At 44.0% G+C, this 12586-nt stretch overlaps 1 long non-coding RNA gene across 1 annotated transcript in view; it reads right to left on the reverse strand.

Moving 5' to 3' along the window:
- Positions 1–355: 355 nt before the first annotated feature.
- Positions 356–12586, reverse strand: part of LOC306820687 — a 39048-nt gene continuing 26817 nt past the window's right edge. The window contains exon 3 of the long non-coding RNA XR_013778692.1: positions 356–413. This is a non-coding gene — a long non-coding RNA (uncharacterized lncRNA). The remainder of the gene's footprint in view (positions 414–12586) is intronic.

Consider the following 12586-nt stretch of genomic DNA (forward strand, 5'->3'; position numbering starts at 1 on the left):
TTATTCTAAAAACATGTTCAAAAAAATGTAATTAAACATAGCAAAGAAAAAGGTGAGTGGTGCTAGCAGAGGGGAGGCAGCCTAATATCTGAGGATGTGTTTCCCAGGAGTGCACTTTAACCACCACTCGTGAACTCACGGCAAACAACAACCACAGCAAACGGATGCAAACTACTGTGTCCCAGTGTGCGTACCACTACAAACAGTGAAGGGAACCACCTCGAGTGCCTAGCCTCCACCAGCAGCCGACAACCACTTCACTAATGGGGAAAAACAACAAAAGAATAAACACCAGTTGGTTCGCTCTGAAAGTACATGACAATCAAACACAGCCACACTAGGCCAATTGATAAAAAGGCACATTGATAAGGAGGCAAATTGATAAGGAGGCAAAACAGCAGCCGATAAAAGGCCTGCAATACAAAAGAAATGTGTAACATTTAATAACTATTACATAGTCATAAATATGTAAAAAACATTTGGTAAGATGTGCCTAACCCGACTTGTAATTCAGTTCCCCCTTTCTGGTCACTATGTCCGCGACTCCAGTCCCCACCAAAGGGTCGGAACCGAACTCCAAGGAGGTTGCATCCCGCCTGTGCCCTGCATTGTGCGGGGCATCTGTCTCAGGCAGGGACCCTCACCCGATGTGCATAGCCTGCATGGGCACTAAACATGCCCAAGCATCCCTGGCTGACTCCCAGTCATGCCCCCACTGCACATCGATGCCAGAAAAGATCTTGGAACGAAGACTGAGAGTGGCAGTGGGCAACAGTCATGACCCATGCCTGACAACAGCCATGCCACTACTAGCACCCATTAGCCGCGAGCTGTACCTTTTCATATGCATATTCTACTTATGCTCATTTTCAAGACCTTTACCGTAAGGAATGTTTGATAGCATTGTAAAGGTTAGTTCCATAGCTTTAATTCAAACCCAGTTTTGAAACTTCCTAATATAGAAAGGTTACAGGAACTGCTCAAACTGCCAACAATTATTTTTCCACTATTTCCGCCTAAACTGTAGTCTTTATTTGAGCATTGTGGTGTATAGAAGCAACAATGACACTAATAACAAATACAGAAATACTCACAGGACCATGACAATTCAGGAAATGTATACTGTTCCTATATTATTCCACTATTATGGGTGATTGTGGGGCCCAAAGTAGAACATGGGCCAAGGCGAGAATTGTCACTTTGCTATCACCCAATTTGACAAATTCTTGTTTGACATTTTTGAAAGCCTTTATTTTTCAGATACTTCAACTTGATCACCCTTCCCAAGTGTTATTGTAGTACAAGCTTACTTTCTAAAACTTTGATATGGTTTAAAATTTGTCTTTATCAATATTTAAACCTCTAATAATCATCATCATCGTCATCCATGGTCACAACAACTTCTATGTCCTTCTCCTCTTCCCACTGATTGCTGCAGGTTTGTAGTTTGCACATTTCTGTGCACTTCAGGTTGTTGGCAAGGCAGGAGCAGGCTGGTAGTTTACAGGTCCGTGCACACTTGCAGGCCATAAGTTAGAGGACAGCCATCGGTGTTGGAGGTGAGGAGAGAAGTGCGTGCGAGCCAGTAGGTGGAGCTCTAGCGCAACTTGTGGAGTGAAAACTCTGTATAATGTGTTGGCCTGTTGCTGTCTGTGTTAAAATAAAGACGGGGCGAACGCACTGTTTTCTACCGTCATGTTAAATAATACACCCTCGTAGGGACTCGTTCTTCCCGTCTGGAGTGGTTGATTTTATTAACATGTAGAGAAAATTCAACTGATTCTTCAAGGAATATTTAGCCACTACATTAAGTAGAAAACAGTTCGCCGAGGGCGAGAGAAGAGCTTCGGGAGCCGATTGTGATGCATTCAAGGAAGCTAGTGAGCTGAAGAAATATAATCGAATGCTGTGCGCCCCACCGGATTTCCAGAAGACTTCTATGATGACGGATGAGTACACAAAAAATAACATTGAATGAATGAACGAAAATAATAACGGAATCTCATCATTGTATTGAACATAACCCGCAAGCTAGACGCTATCAAGTGTTGCTAGGATACCACTCAGTAGCCATACAGGACATTTTCAGGCAGCTGTCGTTTCACAGTCATAACAACACAGAAGACGCTCGAGTTTGACTCTCAAAATAAAAAATAGCCCTACAGTCTTGTTTGGAAGCATTCACATGTTTAAGACCCTAACCCTTAAATTGGAGGACTGTTTATTTGGATTTCAGAAGTTTGCAAAAAGCTATTCTATTTAAGAAGACTAAATTAACATCAGTAGCCAATCAAAATTTCAGAAAAAGAAACCGAGATGGATGGCAATGTCGAGCTAAGCACTAAAAGACAGATCAAGTTGACTGCAAAGGCTCTACAAGACAAACTTGAAAAACAAATCAATCTCAGAAAACGTGTATTAGCCCATCTTGTCTCCAAAGCACAGCAAATACAAAACTTAATGTTAAATGATTCCAATGCACTTCTAGTCAAAAGGGATCACCTCAGTGATTATTCAAAATTCCTGAACGAGTTTATTGAGACAAATAATGCAGTTAGTGAACTGTTATCAGATGACGAAAGGCAAGCTGATCAGCAGGATCCATTTGGAGTGAGCCAAACCTCATAAAGTATGAGGACCTTTTGGCCAGAACGGAGCAGTGGATAATTGAAGCAAGATGGCACAACGAGGCTGCTGACAATCAGGCTGCTACTGAACAGGCTGCTCCTGGGGAAGCTGCTCCTGAACCTGTGACTCTTTGGGATGACACAACAACCCAGCACGGTAAACCTGCTGTTGAAGATATAAATCCAGATGACAGTGCATCTAATATACCTGAAAGACATGTCCCAACTCAAAGTGTTTACAGCAGACATTCAAGGTCATCTCATGCTTCATCTATGCGTAGAGCAGAGGAAGCAAACCGTGCAGCCCTACTCGCACGTGCAGCCACACTCAAGAAAAAGCAGGCTCTACAAATGGAAGAAGTTCAAACGGAAGCACAGCTAAAGGCGAAGCGGATTCAGTTGAAGGCTCAAATGGATGAGCTAGATGTTGAAACAGCCATAGCAGAGGCCACAGCAAAAATCCATGTGCTGGAAGAATGTGATGGCACCGAGAACATAGGCGATGATGGTATGAATTCATACCTCAAAATGAACATGCAACCCAGTACAGCAGCAACAACCGAACGCCAGGCTCAAGATGCCAGGCCAAAATTGACCAGCTGTCTTTGAGTTGCCCAAGACAACAGTGCTGCTTACAGCACAACTAGATCCATGCTTCATGTGCAAATAAAGAATGAAGCCAATGACACAAATACAAGTCCCAATGGAAGGCAAATTGAACTTGGCAATCTGATATTGAAACGAAAGGACATTACAGAGATGTTAGTCACCCAACAGAGACTATCCAATCTACCTCAACGAAAGGTCCCTGGATTCAGCGGTGATCCTTTGGAGTTCTTGCCATTTATGAGGGCCTTTGAACACATCATTCACAGTCGCACAGACAACGATGAAGATAGATTGTATTATTTAGTTCAATTCACCAGTGGTGAACCAAGAGAACTAGTTAGGAGCTGCCAACACATGAGCGCACAAATGGGCTACAAAGAAGCAAGAAGGCTCTTGACTTATCACTATGGCAATGAGTGAGCTTATAGCTTTCGACATTCAAGAAAAGTTAGGAAGAAGAGCAAAGTTCTCAGATCTCGTGACGTACGTCAACCGACAAGCTAAGATTGCGTCAGACCCACTGTTCGGAGATGTCAAAGAGTCCTCTGAAGTGAAAGAGAGAAGTAAGTCCATTAATAGGTCTACAACAGGAAGTGGACTGAAAAGAACTACTGGCTTTGCTACAAGTGTTAAGCCAGAGGAGGATGCTTCAGAAGCAAGAAAGAACAAGCAGACAAGTAACGTGTTTCAAGAACCTTGCCTGTATTGCAACGAAGGACACACCCTGAGTATGTGTAACCAAGTAAGAAGTCTCCCAAATAAAGAGCGAATTGAATTCCTTAAAGGAAAAGGACTATGTTTCGGGTGTCTGACTCAAGGCCACATGGGAAAAGACTGCAAAAAAAGAGCCACATGTGAAATTTGCAGCAAGACACATCCAAGTGTGCTTCACAGCAAATGGTATGAGACTGCTGATCAAGCCAAGCCTGAGAAAATTGGACAGTCAACTCCACAGGAAGATGTCCCAGCCAAGAGTAAAGGCACAGCTGTTACTGGGGCCAGAGGCAACGACTGTATCCTTTCTATTGTGCCTGTGCGCATCAAATCTAAGAGAAGCAACACGGCAATAGGGACGTATGCATTCCTGGACTCAGGTAGTTCAGCTACGTTTTGATGAGATGGCTTATGATAGAATAATAGGCCTCTTTCTGCTTATATTCAATGTGTTCACTGCAATAAAGTGTTGCTGAATAAATCTAATAAGGTTTCATCACCCGGTCCAAAGGAATGGCTTGATATCCACAGTATGAATGATTTTTGCTTACATTTACATCATACCAGTTATTTTATCATGTTTTATTCTAGGTTTGTGTGTGTTAATAAAATTGTCTGACTTTTCAGCATATAAAGGTGTTTTGTGTGAAGAGGGCTTGCAAGAGTGAGTACACATTCCAGCATGTGTTTGGTGTGGCCTTTCATAATGAATCACTCACCAACTCAAACATAGGTTTAGTTTAAAACCCTGAAGAGTTAATCACTTTTGTAATTCAGTTCCCCCTTTCTGGTCACTATGTCCGCGACTCCAGTCCCCACCAAAGGGTCGGAACCGAACTCCAAGGAGGTTGCATCCCGCCTGTGCCCTGCATTGTGCGGGGCATCTGTCTCAGGCAGGGACCCTCACCCGATGTGCATAGCCTGCATGGGCACTAAACATGCCCAAGCATCCCTGGCTGACTCCCAGTCATGCCCCCACTGCACATCGATGCCAGAAAAGATCTTGGAACGAAGACTGAGAGTGGCAGTGGGCAACAGTCATGACCCATGCCTGACAACAGCCATGCCACTACTAGCACCCATTAGCCGCGAGCTGTACCTTTTCATATGCATATTCTACTTATGCTCATTTTCAAGACCTTTACCGTAAGGAATGTTTGATAGCATTGTAAAGGTTAGTTCCATAGCTTTAATTCAAACCCAGTTTTGAAACTTCCTAATATAGAAAGGTTACAGGAACTGCTCAAACTGCCAACAATTATTTTTCCACTATTTCCGCCTAAACTGTAGTCTTTATTTGAGCATTGTGGTGTATAGAAGCAACAATGACACTAATAACAAATACAGAAATACTCACAGGACCATGACAATTCAGGAAATGTATACTGTTCCTATATTATTCCACTATTATGGGTGATTGTGGGGCCCAAAGTAGAACATGGGCCAAGGCGAGAATTGTCACTTTGCTATCACCCAATTTGACAAATTCTTGTTTGACATTTTTGAAAGCCTTTATTTTTCAGATACTTCAACTTGATCACCCTTCCCAAGTGTTATTGTAGTACAAGCTTACTTTCTAAAACTTTGATATGGTTTAAAATTTGTCTTTATCAATATTTAAACCTCTAATAATCATCATCATCGTCATCCATGGTCACAACAACTTCTATGTCCTTCTCCTCTTCCCACTGATTGCTGCAGGTTTGTAGTTTGCACATTTCTGTGCACTTCAGGTTGTTGGCAAGGCAGGAGCAGGCTGGTAGTTTACAGGTCCGTGCACACTTGCAGGCCATAAGTTAGAGGACAGCCATCGGTGTTGGAGGTGAGGAGAGAAGTGCGTGCGAGCCAGTAGGTGGAGCTCTAGCGCAACTTGTGGAGTGAAAACTCTGTATAATGTGTTGGCCTGTTGCTGTCTGTGTTAAAATAAAGACGGGGCGAACGCACTGTTTTCTACCGTCATGTTAAATAATACACCCTCGTAGGGACTCGTTCTTCCCGTCTGGAGTGGTTGATTTTATTAACATGTAGAGAAAATTCAACTGATTCTTCAAGGAATATTTAGCCACTACATTAAGTAGAAAACAGTTCGCCGAGGGCGAGAGAAGAGCTTCGGGAGCCGATTGTGATGCATTCAAGGAAGCTAGTGAGCTGAAGAAATATAATCGAATGCTGTGCGCCCCACCGGATTTCCAGAAGACTTCTATGATGACGGATGAGTACACAAAAAATAACATTGAATGAATGAACGAAAATAATAACGGAATCTCATCATTGTATTGAACATAACCCGCAAGCTAGACGCTATCAAGTGTTGCTAGGATACCACTCAGTAGCCATACAGGACATTTTCAGGCAGCTGTCGTTTCACAGTCATAACAACACAGAAGACGCTCGAGTTTGACTCTCAAAATAAAAAATAGCCCTACAGTCTTGTTTGGAAGCATTCACATGTTTAAGACCCTAACCCTTAAATTGGAGGACTGTTTATTTGGATTTCAGAAGTTTGCAAAAAGCTATTCTATTTAAGAAGACTAAATTAACATCAGTAGCCAATCAAAATTTCAGAAAAAGAAACCGAGATGGATGGCAATGTCGAGCTAAGCACTAAAAGACAGATCAAGTTGACTGCAAAGGCTCTACAAGACAAACTTGAAAAACAAATCAATCTCAGAAAACGTGTATTAGCCCATCTTGTCTCCAAAGCACAGCAAATACAAAACTTAATGTTAAATGATTCCAATGCACTTCTAGTCAAAAGGGATCACCTCAGTGATTATTCAAAATTCCTGAACGAGTTTATTGAGACAAATAATGCAGTTAGTGAACTGTTATCAGATGACGAAAGGCAAGCTGATCAGCAGGATCCATTTGGAGTGAGCCAAACCTCATAAAGTATGAGGACCTTTTGGCCAGAACGGAGCAGTGGATAATTGAAGCAAGATGGCACAACGAGGCTGCTGACAATCAGGCTGCTACTGAACAGGCTGCTCCTGGGGAAGCTGCTCCTGAACCTGTGACTCTTTGGGATGACACAACAACCCAGCACGGTAAACCTGCTGTTGAAGATATAAATCCAGATGACAGTGCATCTAATATACCTGAAAGACATGTCCCAACTCAAAGTGTTTACAGCAGACATTCAAGGTCATCTCATGCTTCATCTATGCGTAGAGCAGAGGAAGCAAACCGTGCAGCCCTACTCGCACGTGCAGCCACACTCAAGAAAAAGCAGGCTCTACAAATGGAAGAAGTTCAAACGGAAGCACAGCTAAAGGCGAAGCGGATTCAGTTGAAGGCTCAAATGGATGAGCTAGATGTTGAAACAGCCATAGCAGAGGCCACAGCAAAAATCCATGTGCTGGAAGAATGTGATGGCACCGAGAACATAGGCGATGATGGTATGAATTCATACCTCAAAATGAACATGCAACCCAGTACAGCAGCAACAACCGAACGCCAGGCTCAAGATGCCAGGCCAAAATTGACCAGCTGTCTTTGAGTTGCCCAAGACAACAGTGCTGCTTACAGCACAACTAGATCCATGCTTCATGTGCAAATAAAGAATGAAGCCAATGACACAAATACAAGTCCCAATGGAAGGCAAATTGAACTTGGCAATCTGATATTGAAACGAAAGGACATTACAGAGATGTTAGTCACCCAACAGAGACTATCCAATCTACCTCAACGAAAGGTCCCTGGATTCAGCGGTGATCCTTTGGAGTTCTTGCCATTTATGAGGGCCTTTGAACACATCATTCACAGTCGCACAGACAACGATGAAGATAGATTGTATTATTTAGTTCAATTCACCAGTGGTGAACCAAGAGAACTAGTTAGGAGCTGCCAACACATGAGCGCACAAATGGGCTACAAAGAAGCAAGAAGGCTCTTGACTTATCACTATGGCAATGAGTGAGCTTATAGCTTTCGACATTCAAGAAAAGTTAGGAAGAAGAGCAAAGTTCTCAGATCTCGTGACGTACGTCAACCGACAAGCTAAGATTGCGTCAGACCCACTGTTCGGAGATGTCAAAGAGTCCTCTGAAGTGAAAGAGAGAAGTAAGTCCATTAATAGGTCTACAACAGGAAGTGGACTGAAAAGAACTACTGGCTTTGCTACAAGTGTTAAGCCAGAGGAGGATGCTTCAGAAGCAAGAAAGAACAAGCAGACAAGTAACGTGTTTCAAGAACCTTGCCTGTATTGCAACGAAGGACACACCCTGAGTATGTGTAACCAAGTAAGAAGTCTCCCAAATAAAGAGCGAATTGAATTCCTTAAAGGAAAAGGACTATGTTTCGGGTGTCTGACTCAAGGCCACATGGGAAAAGACTGCAAAAAAAGAGCCACATGTGAAATTTGCAGCAAGACACATCCAAGTGTGCTTCACAGCAAATGGTATGAGACTGCTGATCAAGCCAAGCCTGAGAAAATTGGACAGTCAACTCCACAGGAAGATGTCCCAGCCAAGAGTAAAGGCACAGCTGTTACTGGGGCCAGAGGCAACGACTGTATCCTTTCTATTGTGCCTGTGCGCATCAAATCTAAGAGAAGCAACACGGCAATAGGGACGTATGCATTCCTGGACTCAGGTAGTTCAGCTACGTTTTGATGAGATGGCTTATGATAGAATAATAGGCCTCTTTCTGCTTATATTCAATGTGTTCACTGCAATAAAGTGTTGCTGAATAAATCTAATAAGGTTTCATCACCCGGTCCAAAGGAATGGCTTGATATCCACAGTATGAATGATTTTTGCTTACATTTACATCATACCAGTTATTTTATCATGTTTTATTCTAGGTTTGTGTGTGTTAATAAAATTGTCTGACTTTTCAGCATATAAAGGTGTTTTGTGTGAAGAGGGCTTGCAAGAGTGAGTACACATTCCAGCATGTGTTTGGTGTGGCCTTTCATAATGAATCACTCACCAACTCAAACATAGGTTTAGTTTAAAACCCTGAAGAGTTAATCACTTACCCACTTTTATATTGGTGGAGTGAGCCTTGAATCTTAATCACCAAAATCATCACAATTGTCTTCTCCTTAAAAATAATTGGTTACTAGACTAGATGTCAGGTAGTGATAAGAAACAGGCCAGGTAGGAAGTGTCTTCCCCTACAGATTGGACAAAGGATTCGGGAGTATGATGCACCAATGAGAGAACCACACATCAAGAGACGCATTTGGAAAGATGTCCCAATTGGAGGAAGGAAACCGCACATTCTCGAATGCATTATTTGGTTAGATATTCTCTGTCTAGTGTATAAAAGGGTTCAGGGAAAGATAGTTGGGGCTCAGACTTCGCAAACTGACCAGGTATTTGTCTGTCATCAGGGACACATAGTGTTGAACCCAGAGACTCTGTAACTTGTATTCTTGATTCATTGGGTTAATAAACTCTGTTAACCTGAAAGAGACGTCTTCAGTCATTCCTCTCATCCCATCAAAAGAATGCGCAGAGAGATTTGAGGTAATTATTTAGGGGAGTCAGATTTCTATTAACAACATTTAGGAAAAGGATTAAATAGCAACTTTTATCCTTCACTAGGCGTTCATGGCAAGAAGGCTCAAGTGATGCTTCGTACTATGGGCCAGGAGAAGCCTGTGTCCTGCTTTGTGCTCTCTGATTTGGAAATTTGCGGTTTCACAGAGAACAAGTATGTAAGCCTGCCAGACGTCTACACCCACACAGACATGCCTGTGACGAAGGACAATGTTCCTGCTGAAAAAGACCTGGAAAGATGGCCTTATCTGCGGAAGGAAGTACGGCTACCACAGATTGACGCAGATGTTGAGGTTCTTATTGGAATGATCGCTCACTCGGCGATGGAGCCGTAGAAGATAATCCACAGCCAAGGTGACGAGCCTTACGCAGAAAAGACAACCCTTGGTTGGGTAGTCAATGGCCCTCTAAAGAAAGGTGAAGATTACCATGAGTCAAGGCCAGCTAAGTCACGTGAAGTATGTGAAAGGTCGAGGGTCAACAGAATCTCTGTCCGCGGCATAGACACCATGCTGTTGCAGCAGTACAATCATGACTTCCCGGAGCAAGCCTGCGAAGAGAAGTCAGAAATGTCGTGCGAAGATGTTCAGTTCATGAAGTCTGAGACTGAGACAATCAAGAAGGTTGACGGTCATTCCCCATCATGGCGTGACCCATCCACAGAATAAAAAACTGCGGGTTGTCTTTGATTGTGCCGCTTCGTTTCAAGGGAAGTCACTGAATGAGGAACTGTTACAGGGGCCGGAACTCACAGTCTGGTTGGAGTTCTGACAAGATTTCGCCATGAGTACATCACAAAATTTCTGACATAGAGGCGATGTATCATCAGGGAAGAGTCCCTGACAAGGACTCTGACCTTATAAGATTCCTCTGATGGCCACATGGAGATCTGAGCCAGTCTCTGCATGAGTACAAGATGGTAGTTCACTTGTTCGGGGCCAAGTCAAGTCCGAGCTGTGCTAACTATGCTTTAAGACGGACTGCAGAGGATGGGAAAGACTGGGCGTCTCCTGAAGCAGTGACTACAGTACTAGGGCACTTTTATGTAGATGACTGCCTGGTCTCCACGTCCGACGAGAAGATGGCTACCACCTTGACCACAGACCTCGTAGTCCTCTGTGGGAGTGGAGGATTCCACCTGACCAAGTGGTCAAGCAACGGTCGTGAAGTGCTGTCATCACTTCCCGAACAAGAAAGAGCGAAGGACATCAAGAATCTAGATCTAGACAGAGATGCACTACCTATGGAAAGGGCCCTTGGAGTGGACTGGTGCATAGAAATCAGATTCCTTCAAGTTCAGGATCCAAGTAAAGAGCAAGCCCATCATCAGGCGAGGTATACTCTCAGTCGTGAGCTCGATACGACCCCCTTGGATTCCTGTCACCGTTCATTCTTCTTGCAAAGACCATCGTCCAGAATCTCTGTCGAATGAGACTTACCTGGGATGAGAAGATTCCAGAAGATGTGGCAAACAGGTGGTTCGCCTGGCTGTTTGACCTGAGCCTGTTCGTCAGCTTTTCCGTGAGGAGGTGCATAAAGCCTGAGGGATTTGGTCCAGTGATGTCAGCACAACTGCACCATTTCTCAGATGCTAGTTAGAAGGGCTATGGCGTCGCCACTTACCTCCGCATTGAGAACAGCCACGGCCAAGTTCATTGCTCACTACTTCTTGGGAAGTCCAGAGTGACGCCGCTCAAACCAGTCACTGTCCCACGTCTTGAGCTCACCGCAGCTGCCGTTGCGGTGAAAATGGACAAGTTCATGAAGCGTGAGCTTCAAATGGATCTGAAAGAGTCCATCCTGTGGACCAATAGCACCACTGTCCTCCGATACATCGACAACGACAGCGCTCACTTCAAAACATTTGTCGCTAACAGAGTGTCGATGATCAGTGTTGGGTCAAGCCAGGATGACAAAGTTCAGGCTGTGTACGTTTGGAGAACCAGGACAAAAGACTCTTTATCCCAGCATGCCTTGCAGGTACTCCCAGAATGCTTTGCCACACCTAACACATAGGTGTGAAGTATGGGAGGGATAAAACCGATTGCCCCCATTGTCTCTTTCAAACGTCGTCTGGCGACGTCCGAGGATACAACTCTGCTTCCTGTTTCACAACTCGCTTCTCTTTGTTCAAAAGTTTTGGCGCGCAGCTAATCCAAGGCCTTGAAGCATACCGACATCCTGAATTCCAAGCTTAGATCATCCATTTGAACGCATCTCTAAGAAGAGCGTTTTATTTCTCCTGTATTAAAACGGTATTGAGAGAGATCGTAAGGATTACGTCTCGTTCCGTCCTGTAAAGACAGGACATCCACGGAGATCACATCACTCGACGGAGGACACTACGGCCCCTGCTCAACCCCTTGGACGCGCCGCCATCACCATACAACTGCAGGGAGACGGCGAAAGACCGTTCCAGGACCCCTTTTCTTCCTTCATCAACCGCGGGCAAACGGATACAAGTGAGGCTTTGCTAAGTCTGGGCAGTTAGATATAGAGAGTGTGTCTAATAACTGAGTTATTATTGTGAAACTGTGATCATATTTGCTTGCTGTTTGACCACTGCGTTTTAGTTTTTATGAGAGTAAAACCTCTTTTGTTTTCTTTATTTGGGCCGCTGTGTCCCATGTGTTTCTCTGTGAACTCTCGCGTCATAACCGGGTAATAGACTCATTATCAGAAAGACTAGTGTGAACGCCGTCTGATACAAATCCGGCCACTGGCTTCTGGTAGGGAAGTTAACTATGCTCTGAGTTGTGCATGACTTCCAGGCTGAGATTGAGCTTTCGAGGTGCGCTCGTTTCTCTCTCGCTCTCTCCCTTTACGCACACCTTTCAGCAGACGCACACACATAGAGATCTGTGGCTTTCCAGACGCTGCAGAAACATAGATCAGGTAGAGGTTTGACTCCGTCTCTAGACAATAGACCAGGTTAGGAGACCTGTGTTCTGTGTCCGCCATCACGTGACCACGCGTTGTCGCCCTGCCATTTTGATCGATCGATCTCTCTCTCTCTCTCTCTCTCTCTCTCTCTCTCTCTCTCTCTCTTTCACTCACTCACTCTCACAGAAACATGCACACACACACACAAATGTGCCACGCTCGTTTGTTTATGTTTTTTACCTGTAG

This window comes from Symphodus melops (genome assembly GCF_947650265.1).
Source record: "Symphodus melops genome assembly, chromosome: 2".
Taxonomy (NCBI): domain Eukaryota; kingdom Metazoa; phylum Chordata; class Actinopteri; order Labriformes; family Labridae; genus Symphodus; species Symphodus melops.